This window comes from Rhinatrema bivittatum, chromosome 1 (genome assembly GCF_901001135.1).
Source record: "Rhinatrema bivittatum chromosome 1, aRhiBiv1.1, whole genome shotgun sequence".
Taxonomy (NCBI): Eukaryota; Metazoa; Chordata; class Amphibia; order Gymnophiona; family Rhinatrematidae; genus Rhinatrema; species Rhinatrema bivittatum.
The window spans coordinates 588,736,198-588,752,409 of NC_042615.1; the positions used below are offsets into that span (position 1 = coordinate 588,736,198).

Here is a 16,212-nt window from a genome sequence, read left to right on the forward strand (position 1 = left end):
TAGGGATAGGTGCAATATTGTATTATGTGGATGAATGTGGTATGAGTGAAGAATGTTAAAAGATTTTATATGTATGTGAAACCAAGTGAACAATAATAAATAAAATTTGTGTTTATAATAGACACAGGTATATATTGTATATTTATTCATAACTTCATAGAGTGCCACCTAGTCCTTCTATTATCTGAAAGAGTAAACAACCGATTCACATTTATCCATTCTAGTCCTATCATAATTCTGTAGAGATAATTGGAGATGCTTATGTAACCCTACTTGGGGTGTATTAAGTCCCAAGGGCACACAATCTTATTTAAATTTTCTGAGGCTGCTCCAGCTAACCATTCACTCCCACGCTGACTCTTAATCCCTGGGGGGAGATGATTCTTTTTATGGGGGGACGCTTTCGCTTATGGCCAAGATAATCAAAAAAGGTCACCAGTCTGCGTGCTGTACAATAAGTGCTTCTCATGAGGTGAGAGGCTGTAGTAATAATTAGACAGGACCAGGGTGTTTAAAATAAAGTTTACTGATTCAAAATATTAAATAAAGTCCATTTGTCCAAAACGATGAGTGTATATCTGACTGTTGTTACAAGGTTTCTTTCTGTGTAGGTAGGTGACTGTATTACAGACCTCTGGGTAGAGCCCATGGTGATTTTAAATGTGCATACTCTCCCAGCAGCAGTGTGTAGGAATCCTAGTGGAGGGGTCCCTTTTGCTTTGCAAAAATCCTACCTTAAGGCATTTTCTTTCTCATGGATACCCAGCCTGACCTGATTCCTTGGGTGGAAATCTGGATGGGATCTCCTTCTCTTGTACAGACTTCCTTTGGTTATTTTCTCATTTATTCCTCAGCTGTTACTTTAGATGATTCCTCTTGTGGAAAAACCTGGGAACCAGGCAATTAATCCTGCACTGAAATCCCTGTGGAGAAGGGGATCCAAAAACCTCCCCAATACTCTTAATTTAAAAAAAAAAAAAAAAATGCTTAAAATGTTATTCTGGATAGCTTCTCTGCCCTTACTGTCTCTTGCAGCAGGATACATCACTGGTACTTGCCTACCTAGTGAGTAGAGTAGGCTCAAGGGTCTTTGGTCCCCTGAAAAAGCCTCTTCGCTTCTAAGGGTATCAGGCTTAAAAGTCTATCTCACAGTAAATTTTAAGAAGGACCCTCTGGCAGGGAGTGCACGGTGAGGTATCTCTTCTAAAAGAAAACTCCTCTGGGCAAGGCTGGGAGGCCCTACCAGAGTGGAAAAAATGCATGTTTCCTCTGCAGCTGCTCTCTCTAACTGACCCTCCCAAGTGGTAAAATGGCTGAGCTAAATAACACAGTCACCCAATCCAATGCCTCCTGCTGGGAGGGCCTGAAGGGAATGGATGGATCCCACTAAAAGGCCGATACAGAACGATGCGCTCGGCCTAGCACACCGCTTAGCCCCATGCATTTCAGACGTGCTATTATTACCCCTTATACTGTAAGGGGTAATAGCGCGTGGAAAATGCGCGGCCAACCCCCTCGGAAACTAATAGCGCTCATCACATGCAAATGCATGTTGATGAACCTATTATATATTCCCCCAGGTGTAAGTCTGAACAAAATTATTCATAGCCACCTGTGAAGTGCTGGAGGGGTCTGGGTAAACTGGGGGGGACTAAGGAACCAAAGGGATCGACTGGGCAAACTGGTGGATGAACTGGTTAAACTGGTCATTTCCTTCATGTGCGCATGTTATGACATTTCCTCACTGTGCAGGTAAATGCTGACAAGTCCCAGCTGTTCGGGTAAATGCTTAAAATTAGGGGCACATATACATGTGCAAGGCTTGTTTTATAACCTATACGCGCACTTGCGCGCAGACTATGAGAATGGAGTATATGTGGCCGTGTGCTCATATACACATATTTATGGGCATGTGCATGCTCTTTTTAAAGTTACCGTCCCTCTGAATAGCTTCTTACATTCCAATCGAGTTTGAGTATTTTTGAGGAAAAACTGGCTGTGTTAGGAAGAATGCCAGAGCAAGTGCATCACAATTCACGAATTACTGAACTGTTTCAGAAGGACTTGGAAGATTATTCTAATAGAAATAGGAGAAGCAATTTTAGAATTCTGGGCCTTTTATGAGGATTTAATAAAAGGTCGTGGAAGATTTAATACCGAAGTTTGTAAATCTCCAATTCACTAAACCCTTTGAGGGACAGAGAGCTCATAGGATTCCATCCTGGCCTCTTCCCAACTCAAAATGTCCTCAGCCTGCGATGGTGAGTAAACTGTTCTATCCTCATGAATTAGAGCTTCTTTCAGCTACCAAGTTGAAGGCTCCAAAAATGTATGGAGGTAAAAAATCTTATTTGTTCCAGACTTAGAAAAAGCAATAGCTAAAAAATGCAAACATTTTCTGGCTTTGTGTGTGCAGTTAAAGGAGATTGATGCTAAATATGGCTTGTTGTACCCTGCTTGAATTTATGCTCTTTCTTTATAGTAATAAACTCCATTAATGCTTCCAAATCATTGCAAGTTTTTTTATATGATTATCTGGAAGCATAAATGGAGTTTATTAATACAGAGAAAGAATGGTAATATATGCCATGAAGAGCATCTTGGGTTTGATTTTGTAAGCTAAGTTTTGTCATTTAAACTTGAAGTTGTTTTCTCTGGAGATTTAGTGATGCTTTTCATCAGTGGTCAAAAATGTGATTTTTTTTTGTTTGTTTTGCCAAACAGCAATCCTACATTATGTTGAAATTTTGCTATGAGCTGTGCCTCAGTTAGTCTCGACATGTTCTACATCAGTCAAGGAAGATAAGCCCCATGCATTTCTGGCCTCAAGGCTGCTGCTATATCGGAAGGTATTGCCTTTGGAACTTTCTGACTGTTGGAATGTCTCTGAGTGTCCTGACCTGCCCATAAAGTATGGAGTAGATTTTTAAAGAAGCGCGCGCAGGGTACATTTGTGCGCGCAACCCGGCGCGCACAAATGTACACTCGATTTTATAACGTGCACGCGCTGCCGCGCACATGTTATAAAATCCGGGGTCGGCGCGCACAAGGGGGTTGCCACTTGTGCACGCCGAGCCCTTGGGGAGCCCTGATGGCGTTCCCTGTTCCCTCCACTCCCCCCACCTTCCCCTCCCTTCCCCTATCTAACCCACCCCCCAGCCCTACCTAAATCCCCCCCCCCACACCTTTGTTTCAGGAGTTACGCCTCTGGCAGGCGTAACTTGCGCGCGCCGGCCGGCTGCTGGTGCGCCATCCCTAGCACAGCTTCTGTGTCGGAGCCTCGGTTCTGCCCCCGGACCACTCTTGGACCGGCGCCACACCCACGGCCCCTCCTCTTCCCACCCCTTTTTCAAAGCCCCAGGACATGCGCGCGTCCCAGGGCTTGTGCGCGCCACTGAGCCTATGCAAAATAGGCTCGGTGCGTTCAGGAGAGCTTTTAAAGGGTTACGCACGTAACCCTTTGAAAATCTACCCCTATATGAGAAGACCATATTCAGCCACTGTCTGAGTGAGCACGTTAGTTGGTTAAACATATCCAGCTAACTTTAGTTGGATATTCAGCAGCATGGATAAGTTTATTTGGCTAACTTTAGACCAGTAGTAGGCTTACATTATCCATCTAATTTAGCTGTATAAAGCTGAATATTGGCACTTATCCGGCTAAGTAGTAAGCCGGATAAGTAGCTCCGTCCCAGAATGCCTGTTTACCCCCCACTTAGACCTAGATTTATCAAAATGCTATGAATATCATGGAAATAGTGCCTGCGATAAAAAAAGGGGCATGGTTAGGATAATGTGCAGCCTGAGGCAATGCATTGCGAAATATTGTTGTTTCATCACACGTGACGTGTTGTGTCAGAGTGTGCTGCGTAATTTTTTCAGTTTACATATACAGGCTTCCTGCAGCTTCCTCTTTGAGGGTGTGTCAAGCATTTGGAAAGAGGAGAGGGGAGTAGGTGAGTTCTTGGTTGGAATTTAGTGGATTGTGATTTTTGAGTGAGTTGTTATTTTCTGTTTTTCCTTCTGTTTACCTTGACCTTTGTCTTTTGTCTATTTGTGTGTGTGAAAGTTTGTGTTTGTTTATCATGTTTGCCAGTTTGTCATTTTCTGTGGAGGTGAGTGGAGGAGTGAGGAAGAGTGTGGAGGAGGGAGGAGGTGAGTGGAGGTTGTGGAGAGGATTGAGTGTGAGAGGCGTGGGGAGAAAGGAGAGGAGAGGTGTGAGGAGGAGAGGGGAGGAGGGAGGAGGGAGGAGAGAAGGTAGGAGGATGAAGACTGGTGCTAGGGGAAGGAGTAGTAGGAGTAGGGATAGGGACAAGAGTAGAGAGAGGCAGGAGGGAAGGGATTGGAGGAGGCAGGAAGAGGAAGGGGATAGTCAAGTGAGGATGGAAGGAGGAGAACGACAGGCTAGGGATAGAGAGAGAAGGCAGAGGGGAAGGGAGTTGGCAGGGCAGGGGCAAGAGGGGAGAGGAAGGGAGGGGAGAGGGGAGTGGGAGGGAGAGTGAGGAAAGGGAGAACACTTTTCCAGAAGAGGAAGTGGCACCCCCTTCTGGCAGCCAGGCAGCAGGACGCCCTCGTGTCAGGGCTATAAAGTTCAGCGTCATGGAGAATGACATGGTGATTGCAGGGGACCTATAAAATTGTGCCGTGCTGTTTGACAACCGGGCGGCCAATACATTCAAGGCAGCCAAGGGCCAGATCTGGCTAAACCTAACCCAGAAACCATTATGGTATCAAAAACATGAAGGTATCAAAATATTGGCATCAGCAATATCTGACAGAACTAACACAAAAAGTGTCAAAAGCAAATATATACACATCTAAACATAGATATTTATTAAAAAAAAATTATCACAATCAGATTTTTAAATACCAAACAGAAAAAAAAAAATATACAGCATATATTAAAAAATGTCAAAACATGTGCACATGAAGGAAATGAGCAGTTTAACCAGTTCATCCACCAGTTTGCCCAGTCGATCCCCATAAATAGCTCCCAATGGGAGGATAGGAACAGGGACCTTTTGACAATGTACACGTAGAACGTGTGTAATGCCTGCTCACACCCCGAGTTTTAGGGCCGGTGATTTGTTTGCCATCACTGGATTTGCAGGCGTCTGTAGCATGGGGTGAAAAAGCCAGGCCCTGGGCCATTGGCCTGCTGACATAACTGTACAAGCCCCTTGTCATGCCAGCGATATTTTTTCTCCCCCCCCCCCCACCTACCCCCCCAATTTGCATGCTGTTTGCCACAAACTCAGAGCCTGAGATGGGATATAGAAAGAAAAGTCTGTCTTACCTTTGAGCCAACCGTCACCGTACAGGCTGTCCACAAAATTTTCAAAGAGGCTCAATTGCCTAAGTATAAAGGAATTGTGAGCGACTCCCAGGTACCTGACCACCACATCAAGGATGCGGATTGAGTGGTAGAGCTTTCTGTTGCGGTTCATCTCCTCCCTGTCACGAGATGGAATGATGGCCACGTGAGGGCAGTCGATAGCTCCCAGAACACTGGGAAAATTTGTGAAGGCATAAAAGCCTCTCTTCAAGTCCATCAAGTCCTGCCTGTCCTGAGGAAATGCTATGCAGTGATTAATGCGGTCAGAGACTGCTGTGATGACCTGGTTCAGACAGCGGGAAAAAGTGGTTTGGGACATTCCCCCCACAACCCCTACTGTTGTTTGGAAGGAGCCGCTTGCCATGAAATGCAGGGTGGCCAACAGTTTGGTGAGGCCCAGCCCAGCGTGGATCCAAATCCCCTCGGATTTCTTCATATAATGCCAGGATAGCCCAAGAACTGAGGCAATACCTGCAAACTAGAGATGTGAATCGTGTGATCGATCGTCTTAACGATCGATTTCGGCTGGGGGGGGGGGAGGGAATCGGATCGTCGCAGTTATTTTTTTTAAATATCGTGTAAATCATAAATTGGGGGAGGGCGGGAAAACCGGCACACTAAAACAACCCTAAAACCCACCCCAACCCTTTAAAATAAATCCCCCACCCTCCCGAACCCCCCCAAAATGTCTTAAATTACCTGGGGTCCAGTGGGGGGGTCCCGGTGTGATGTTCCACTCTCGGGCCACGGGTGCGTTGATAGGAATGGCGCCGGCGCTACCTTTGCCCTGTCATATGACAGGGTAAAGGTAGCGCCGGCGCCATTTTGGTTCCTGTCCCCCAACGTCACGAGCATAGGAGATCGCTCCCGGACCCCCGCTGGACCCCCAGGGACTTTTGGCCAGCTTGGGGGGGGCCTCCTGACCCCACAAGACTTGCCAAAAGTCCAGCGGGGGGCCGGGAACGACCTCCTGCACTTGAATCGTGTTGCCGTAATGCAAAATGGCGCCAGCCATACGGCCATACGGCCGGCGCCATTTTGCAATGGCAAAAGGTAGCGCCGGCGCCATTCCTATCAACACACCCGTGGCCCGAGAGTGGAATTTTGCAATGGCAAAGGTAGCGCCGGCGCAAAGGTAACGCAAAGGTAGCGCCGGCGCAAAGGTAGCGCCGGTGCCATTCCTATCAACACACCCGTGGCCCGAGAGTGGAACATCACACCGGGACCCCCCCACTGGACCCCAGGTAATTTAAGACATTTTGGGGGGGTTCGGGAGGGTGGGGGATTTATTTTAAAGGGTCGGGGTGGGTTTTAGGGTTTTAGTGTGCCGGTTTTCCCGCCCTCCCCCTTCCCCCGATTTACGATTTTTGACGATAAATCGGGGGGAATTCCTATTATATATCGCCTTTAACGATTTTTGATGATTTAAAATATATCGGACGATATTTTAAATCATCAAAAAATGATTCACATCCCTACTGCAAACCACATAGTCCTCTAGCATGCCCGGCAAGGATGTTCATGGAGGAAAAATACGCTCCCTGTATCTCCTGCGCCATGGCCGCCTGCATGCCAGGCGCTGGCCTGGGCCGCAATCCTGCGGAGCCCATGCCTTTGCCTCCAGTATAGGGACTTCTCTAGGAGGGTTTGTAACTGACCTTGCCTGTTCTTGAGGTTGATGTTGTTGTTCTGCTTGTTGTTGTCTTCAGCGAGCCTGCCAACGCATTCAGTATGCGACAATTAAACTCGCTACAAACATTATGGCTTTAGAAAGGTTGACCAGGTAAGAACAGATGTTGTTATTGGGTCTGAAAGGCCTGGTAGGTGTGTCCGTTATCCTTCCTATTTTTATCACATGCGATAATAACATGATCAGTGATATTGGTCGCGATAACAACTTTTTCCACAATACTGCAAATAAAAAGGTGTTGTTATTTCCGGCACTAAATACCATGATAGAGGAAGGCACATTATCACACGCAGCACTATCAGATCCTCATTTTCATTTACTCCACCCAAACTTCTCCCACTGAAATACTAATTTTGAATTTGCATACACATTTTGCGCTTTGGTATTTATCGTGCACATTTCAGCGTTAAGGCCCTAATGAAAAATGATAAATGACCCTGTTAGCTGTTTAGCTGAATAAATAGTTATTCAGTTAAGTTGCAGTTGCTGAATGCAGTTGAATACTGAAATGGTGCGACTTAGCCAGATAACTCTGAACTTATCTGGCTAAATGGCGCTGAATATCAACCTCTGAATGTACAAATTTTGGGGTAGATTTTATAAATGTACGCACGGGCATACTTTTGTTCGTGCACCAGGCGCGAACAAAAGTACGCTGGAGTTTATAAGATATGCGCATAGTCCGGAGGCCTCGACCACGCCCTGGGCCAGCGCCATGCCCCCGGGCTCGCCCCCGAAACGCCGCGTCACTCGCGGCACGCCCCCGAAACGCGACATCATTCGCGGCACGCCCCGACACGCCCCCAACACGCCCCTCCATGCAAGCCCCGGGACTTACGTGCATCCCGGGGCTTGCGCGCGCCGCCGAGCCTATGCAAAATAGGCTCGTCGCCCGCAGGGGGGTTTGGGGTAGGTTTTCAGGGGGTACGTGCGTATCCCTTTGAAAATCTACCCCATTGAATTTTATGCCTTGACTTGAATTTTCTTTTTCTTTTTTGTTTTCTTTAAAATACTGTTTTTGAATTGTTCTTTCTATATATTTCAATATAGAGTGGGAAGGTTGGCTTATGGAAAGTATTTAAACCCTAGCTTATAGTTAATGGGTATAGAATTCTGTTTTGAGTTAAAAGTGATATTGTTGTTGTTGTTTTTGTTTTGAGAGCTTTGTGGAAGATAGTGCTGATCATTTGTGTTGACGGAATGGTTTTTGAGTGACCTGGGTTGTGTTGTGTTCTTTGGCCAAAATGATAAAGGGAATGGAACAGCTTCCCTATGAGTAAAGACTAAAGAGGTTAGGACTTTTCAGCTTGGAGAAGAGACGGCTGAGGGGGGATATGATAGAGGTGTTTAAAATCATGAGAGGTCTAGAACAGGTAGATGTGAATCAGTTATTTACTCTTTCAGATAATAGAAAGACAAGGGGCACTCCATGAAGTTAGCATGTGGCACATTTAAAAATAATCAGAGAAAGTTCTTTTTCACTCAACGCACAATTAAACTCTGGAATTTGTTGCCAGAGGATGTGGTTAGTGTAGTTAGTGTAGCTGTGTTTAAAAAAGGATTGGATAAGTTCTTGGAGGAGAAGTCCATTACCTGCTATTAAGTTCACTTAGAGAATAGCCACTGCCATTAGCAATGGTAACATGGAATAGACTTAGTGTTTGGGTAATTGCCAGGTTCTTATGGCCTGGATTGACCACTGTTGGAAACAGGATGCTGGGCTTGATGGACCCTTGGTCTGACCCAGTATGGCATTTTCTTATGTTCTTATGGCCTTTTTTCTCTCTTGCTGAGTTTTTGTTGCAGGCCTTTGGTTTTTTTGTTTGTTGACCTGCATTATTTATTTATTTATTTTGCATTTTTATATACCAACATTCTTGTATCAGATACAAATCATACCGGTTTACATTAAAAACAGAGTATGCAGGAAAATAGGTTTCCTAAGTCAAATACATTGAACATATTTAATAAACAAAGGATTACTAAACACTATGAAAAAGGTTAATTAATAAAGGAAAACTTAAGGGAATTAAAATAAGCATAGCGTGATGACGTCAGGGGGGGGCGGGTCTCTTCATCCCTGAGTTCACAGCATTCTCAGTTTCAGCGCGAAGTGTTTTTTCAATTTTTTTGGTCTTTTTGGTCTCTTTTTCTCTATGTATGGTTTTATATTCAGGAGGGTCAATATATTTACTGGAATCAATCTTGATGGTATGCCTGATATTGCAGAATGAGGTTTTATTTGTATTTTTTCTGATGCAGTACAACAAAAAACTTTTCTTTTTCTTTGTTGTCTCTATATCTATGTTATAACGGCTCATAACATTAAACCTCTCAAGGTCTTGAGTCTCAATGTTAATGGCCTTAATAATCATCCAATTAAAAGAAGAAAATTTGATGTTATCTAAAGAAATTGGATGCAGAAGTGATCTTGCTTCAAGAAACTCATTTATCTTTTAACAAAGCATTAAACAAGTGTAGCTTGGTAGGAGATTATGTTTTTTCAGCTGCATATGAAAAGAAAAATGGAGTTGCTATTCTTTTCAAAAAGTCACTGGATGTATAAATATTATTCTAAGCTTCTGACTTGGAAGGAAGATGAATCATGATTTGACTTCAGTAGGTGGTAAGAAAGTTTTGTTTTCAACGTTTATGCTCCAAATACTGATGCACCCAGATTTATAAATAATATAGCAAAATATCTCCTGGAATATGGAGATATTCCTATCATTCTAGGTGGTAATTTCAACCATTGAACCTAATTCTGGATAGGCAGTCTAAGGGGGTCATTTTCAAAAGCGATCGCGTGCGATCACTAAATGGGGACGGAGTTGGGGTGCAGTCAGCCCCGGAAGAGGAGGAGTTGGGGAGGCACCAGGGCCGATGCTGCGCAGACATTGCTGGCGGCGAAAGGTAAGGATCCTTATCGCCGCCAGTTTCGTGCACTAATGGGAGTTAGCACGCAAGAACTCCCGTTAGTGTGCACTATCCCAAAAAACGATTTTTCGCAAAAAAAACCCCCGAACCGCAAAAAAATGACATTTCCTTTGGCGGATGAAAAACGAAGAACGACATGAACACAAAAAATGATTCACATCTCTACTTGTGATTAATTCCCCGGGCAAAGGTTTTTCAGTGGGATTTTGTGGGACTTTGAATTCTCTTTTAATTGCTAAACTTAGCAACTTGTATCAATCCTTTTTTCAACTTGAGAAGGTAGAAGATAGTTTCTCTGGTGCATTGATAGTTGTGTTAGAGAAATCCAGTAGAGACCTATTATTGGTTCAAAATTATAGGATAATTTCTCTCTTAAATGCAAATTATAACATTTTTTTCAAAAGTATTGGCCACGAGGTTAAATTTGGTTTTGAATGACATAATACTTCAAGATCAAGTGGGCTTCATGAAAAGGCATTGCATTTTTGATAATTCCATACTATTCATAATTGTATTCACTTGCCCAAGTAGGTCATGATCTTATCTTAGTGATGCCAGTTGATGCCAAAAAAGCATTTGACTGTGTGGTTTGACTGAAGTGAAAATTTCATTAGATATATTAAGCTCTTTTATAGTTGTCTGAGATCGAGTCAACAATAGTATTACAGATAGTTTTGATTTAGGTAGCGGGACTAAATAAGAATGTCCTTTATCCTGTCTTTCATTTATTTTGGCATTAGGACCTTATCATTAGCTATACATCAGAAAAGTCTATTTTAGTGATTAACTTTAGACAAACTGAGTGTAAAATTATAGCCTATGTGGATAACATGTTAATTTTTCTTTTTGAACCTGTAACCTTTATTCCTGCTGTGCTGTCTTTAAAAGCTGATTTTTCAGTTTTTTTCATGCTTTAAATTGGGATAAAACTGAGATTATGTCCCTCAACAGACATTGCTTGCAGGATGTCATGGGTAACTTGGAATGCAAATGATCTCAGTTTGGATTTAAATATCTTGGTGTTAAGTTTCATCCAGACATTGATCAAATGCTAGTATAAAATAAGCACAAAATTAGTGAATTGCTAGATAATGCTATTTGCAGGAGGTTTCCTCTTGTTCTTTCATGGTGGGGGAAGCTTGAATATATTAAGATGGTTCTTACATCACAAATTAACTCTATCTCAAGTATGTCTCTTTCCTTCCTCCCTAACCATTTTTATTTGAAAATTGATAAGATGCTAACCTCATTCTTGTGGAGAGATTGTGTTACAAAAGTTAAAATTGGTTAAAGAAAAGGATGGTGTTGGATTTCCAGATTTCTAAAATTAACTATAAGGCTTTTCTTTTGAGATATGGTATCAATCAAATGTGTTTTGGAAGAAGATGAATTACATTCCCCTACTGAATGGATCCTTTTAGAGCCTGCACTTCTCCGATTCCATTAAATTTATTGTCTAGAATGAAAATTCCTGGGCTTCGGGGGACTGTTCCTACTGTTGTTGCTACTCATCATGCATTGTGTGTGTTGGACAAAAGTATGAAGGCTCCCTGGAATGCCAGCACAAAGATCCCATTGTGAATCTTTTACCTTTGATAAACAAGGCAAAGATCAGTTGGCCTTTTTGGCAACTGGAAGGTATTTGAACATAGGGCAAATTATGTAAAAAGGGAATTTACTATCTTTTGACCATTTGGCATCTAAATATAATTTATCTGCTTCCTAGAGTTCTTAATGGATTCAGCTGAAATACTGCATTGAAGGCAGCAGTTTATTGAGATCCTTGAGCTGGTGCATTAAAATTCATTCTTTGGATCATTAAGCATTGCTATTATACAAAAGCTTCGAGAGAACTGGAATTGTTTGTGTATTGGTCTGGAGAGAGTGTGGGAGACTGAATTAAATATGGAACATGCTACAGTAGTTTGGAATGTATATTGGTTAAATCTGATGCATATGTCTCAAACAGTCTTTATGTTTCTTGTCCCATCGGGTTCCTTGGACACCTTTAAAACTGTTTAGCATGGACCTCTGCATATCTGGGAAATGTTGGCACTGTGAATCCTTTTTCCTCACTCTCTCTCTTTCTCACTGCCATATCCAATTCTTGTAAACACTATTATTTAAATCTCCACTGTTAATGGGTTGTAACACTTAATATGCCCTACCATTCACACAACCCCGTAGTTTCTTATCAACATTCCTTTGCCTGAAGATCCTGATTTTTTTCTTTTTTTCTTTTTTGTATTTAATTCTGTTCACTTCGCTCACTTCGCTCACTTTTTTTTCTTCTATTACCTGTCAAATACTTAACTTAGTGCTGCATCCTGCTTATTCAAGCAGTTGGTGCTGGGTTAAAATAAAACTTGAAACTACGGGAGATTTTAGATTTTTTTGAATAAAGTAAATTGGATGGTAGGTGGATTGTCGATGATTACAATACATAAAGTAGACTAACATTAACTCCAATGGGTTTGGAGTTAGTGGATTAAGGTAATGAAATGAGACATTCACCTCCACCTTTAATAATTTTTTAATGGTAACACACGATGTGGTGAAGGAAACAGAATTAAATACAAAAAATAAAAAAATAAAAAAATCAGGATCTTCATGCAAAGGAATGTTGATAAGAAAATACGGGGTTGTGTGAATGTTAGGGCATATCCAATTCTTGTGCACTCCTCTCTCCTCTCCTCTGACCCTCCCCCACTTACTCTCTATATTACTCTTTTCTCTCTCTCACCCCATCCCAATCCATGCGCAGTCCTTTCTCCTTTCTTTCTCCTTTCTCCTCTCTCTCCACCCTCACCCCCACCACTCACTCCCTTACTCTCTTCTCTAGTCCTGTTTACACCCTCATTATCCTCAATCATTCTCACCCATTCACTCTCTTCTCCTCTTTCCCACTGTCTCTCCTTTTTTTTTTATCCCCCTCTGCCATAGTTTCTAGATCCCCTCAAACCCTCTTTCTCTCTCTGCTCTTCTGATTACCCTCTATCCTTCACCCCTGCCTCTGGCTGCAGCACTCTCTTTTTTTTTTTTTTTGACAGGCCCCACTCAGTCCTAATAGATCTTTGACTGAGGCGGCCTGGTGATCCCTTGCAAGCTATGTTGCACCTGCTCCTGGCTCATCTACCTTTCTTCAGCTGGTGAGGCTTAGGGGTTCCTTCCCAGCCATGCTATTGCTGCTCCCATCTACTCCTGCAGTCATTCAGCTTTGTTCTAAAGTTACACACATAACTTTCTTGTTACCAATGGAACTTTCCATTGCTAGGAAGGTTATTCAAGTAAACTGTGGATGCACAGATGAAAAAAGGAAACAGACACATTGCCTGGCACAGAAGACATTTTTACACTACTGTAAAGATTGCCTGAAAAGGGAGATCTCTTGTAGAGAGACAGAGGTATATATCAAAGACATATCCATCTTACCTGGGGCAGGTGGCTAAAAAGTCAAAACTTCCTTCCTGCCCTTCATATATATATGCTGCCTTTTATTGTAACCAATTATCCCTTCATCTGTATCAGCTATATGAAATGGTCTGAAATAAACAGCTTGTAGTGTGATGGCAGCTAGAGTCAGAGCAGAGTGCAATAGGGATATGAATTAATTTCATTAGTTTTGTTTTGATTAGCGTGCACTAATTTTTTAGAGCATGCTAATTTTTTTAGTACATACTAAATCAAATTAGTGCACACTAAATAGAAGTGGAGCTCATTAAATGGGATTTAGTGCTCACTAAAAAGAAATGAAATGAGAACCACAACTGAAATGAAAAACATAACAAATCTTTTTTGGCTTTACCCTCCAAGATTGTGATAGTAAACCTGGTACTGCAGTCAGTAGCTTCTATTTTGGTGGCTGTAAAAAATGGCTTTCCTATTGAGAAGGTAAGCTCTGAAGTTGGAATTTTTGAAGGGTTCACTCTCCCTATTTTGGCGAGACAAGGGCCTAAGACAGCATCTCTGCTGTGTCATGCAGAGGAGTGAATTTTCAAAGCACGTCCGCACACAAGCAGCCTGTGCTTGCTTAAAGGTGAATTTTAAAAGATGCGGCACCAAAAAAGTGCAGGGAAGCCGCATCTAACATGTGCGCATCTCCGACTGATTTTATAAACCTGCCACATATGTGCACAAGTACCAGTGCATGAATATCTCTCATGGAGTGAAAAAAAGAGGTGGAGTGGCGGTGGGGCATGGGCATCCCAGGGTGGGGCCAAGAAACCTGTGCAGATGTAATGCAGCGAAAGCAGCGCATGTCCAGTTCATTTCTGCGCAAATGTACTTCTGCTATTGGTCAGCTGTAAGTCTAAATAAAACTATTGACGTTCTTGAGGGGTCCTGGGTACATTGCGTGGAGTGGAGGCTAAAGAAACAGGGGGGGGGGGGGGAGTGTCTTGATGACCTAGAGACTGGGCAAACAGGTGGACAAAGTGGTTAAATTGGTCATTCCCTTCATAAGTGCAAGTTTTAAAATGTACTCACAGTCACTTGTGCATGTAAATGCTGACTATAACTGTTCGTCTCCATGCTTAAAATTAGGAGCACACATACATGCACAAGGCCTGTTTTATAACATGCGTGAGTGCTTGCATGCAGGATATAAGATTTCAGCGTATGCTGCCATGCATACATAATATACATATATATGGGCACTCGCGCTCGTTTGAAAGTTACTATCCCTATTGCTGTTTTATAAATATCGAAAGTACAGGCATATTTTATGGTTCAAGCACACACATACATGTGTAAGAAAGGGGCGCTCCAGAGGAATTCTGGGGCGGTGATAACAGTTATGCGTGCAAGCTGCTATTCCAAGAGGCGTGCATACATTTGGCAACTTACTCGCCAGATTTTACAGCTGCTAATTATCTTGCAATAATTCATCTCTGACTGGTTTATTGTGCGCAATTGGCTGGGTGGGAGATCTGGGTGAACTGAGAGTCAAGCTGAAGAGCCAGCAGGGTCTCAATGGCCTGGAGAAGGACTGGGTGAACTGGTGGAAGAATCAGAAAACCGGTCATTTCAATTTCGCTCGCACGTTTTAAAATATACCGACTTACAAACATAAATCAGGTGAGCAAGTCCTACTTTATTTTTGAGCATAAAATATACATGTGTATATTTTTAAAACTGGGCGGAAAAGTACGCGCTTTCAATGCATTGTATGTGTTCAAGCATAAGCATACATATGCGTGTATATTGCAGGGCAGAGATGAACGTGTTTTATAATATGCATGTATCTGATATGCATGGATTAGAAATACCATCGAAGATCTCTGGGCGGCCATTATATGTGCATATATGTTATCACAATGAGTTTTTTGAAAGGTGTCCCTCAGAATTTTCTCTAACTGGTTGCATGAATGAATTATATACATTTTCTGAGGATACAGTTTCCAAATTTAAATCTCAGGATGTTGTGTGGAATGGCCATAATACTTGTATACAGGATTGTGAGAGTAAAATCACAGCTCTGCAATCTACAGAGGGGGCTGTCATCAAGGGTAAGCTAAATTTATGGAAAAAAGTTGAAACTCTTGAGAATTGAATGAGAAAGTTTAACGTAGGTTAAGTCAAGTTTCCTAGCTCTGCTATTATTTCACCACAGATTGTGCTTAAAAAATATTTGACTGAGATTCTTAACTTTCCTCTTGAATCGATGCCACCTTCTGTGAGATATATTATTTGCCTTTCCTTAGAGAGAAGATTAATGTTGGTGAAGGAATACAGGATAGCCTTGCCTCTATGGACAGCTTAGACCTTTCTGCTGCCTTGGACCAATCTCAAGAGGAGACTGTAACAAGAGCTACATTTGCTCTTGTGCCAGACAGAAACTGGACTCTCAGCCCTTTTCTGCAATAAAGATTCTTTACTCTGCATTTGGAAGGGCACTGTTTTGTCTGATCTCTGTAAAGTAATTCAGAAAGAAACATAAATTCTTTCTGTTCTTATGATAAAAGGTTGTTTTGCGGGAAGCTGATTTCTTTTTAAAGTTTCTGGCAAAGTTTATTGTGAAGCACCAAGGGTTGTGGTTTTTTTTTTTTTTTTTTTTTTTAAGAGCCATCTCAGAAAGATTTTTGAAAGACCAGCCAGCAGAGTCTGCTCGCTCTGTTTCCGTTTCATTGTGGTTCTGCCTTTTGGGGGTTATTAGATATACTAATTATATATTACTTTAAATGTCAGATTAGGATGTTAGCCTAGGGATGTTCTGTTTTTTATTATTATTTCCTATTTATTGGTTTCAATC

The 16,212-nt window shown here is 42.3% G+C and overlaps 1 long non-coding RNA gene across 1 annotated transcript; it reads left to right on the plus strand.

The window, feature by feature from the left end:
• The first annotated feature begins 2,727 nt into the window (after window positions 1-2,727).
• On the plus strand, window positions 2,728-15,851 carry LOC115081654. The gene is made up of 2 exons (XR_003853850.1): window positions 2,728-2,849; window positions 15,665-15,851. It is a non-coding gene; the product is annotated as an uncharacterized LOC115081654 (long non-coding RNA).
• Window positions 15,852-16,212: the final 361 nt, after the last annotated feature.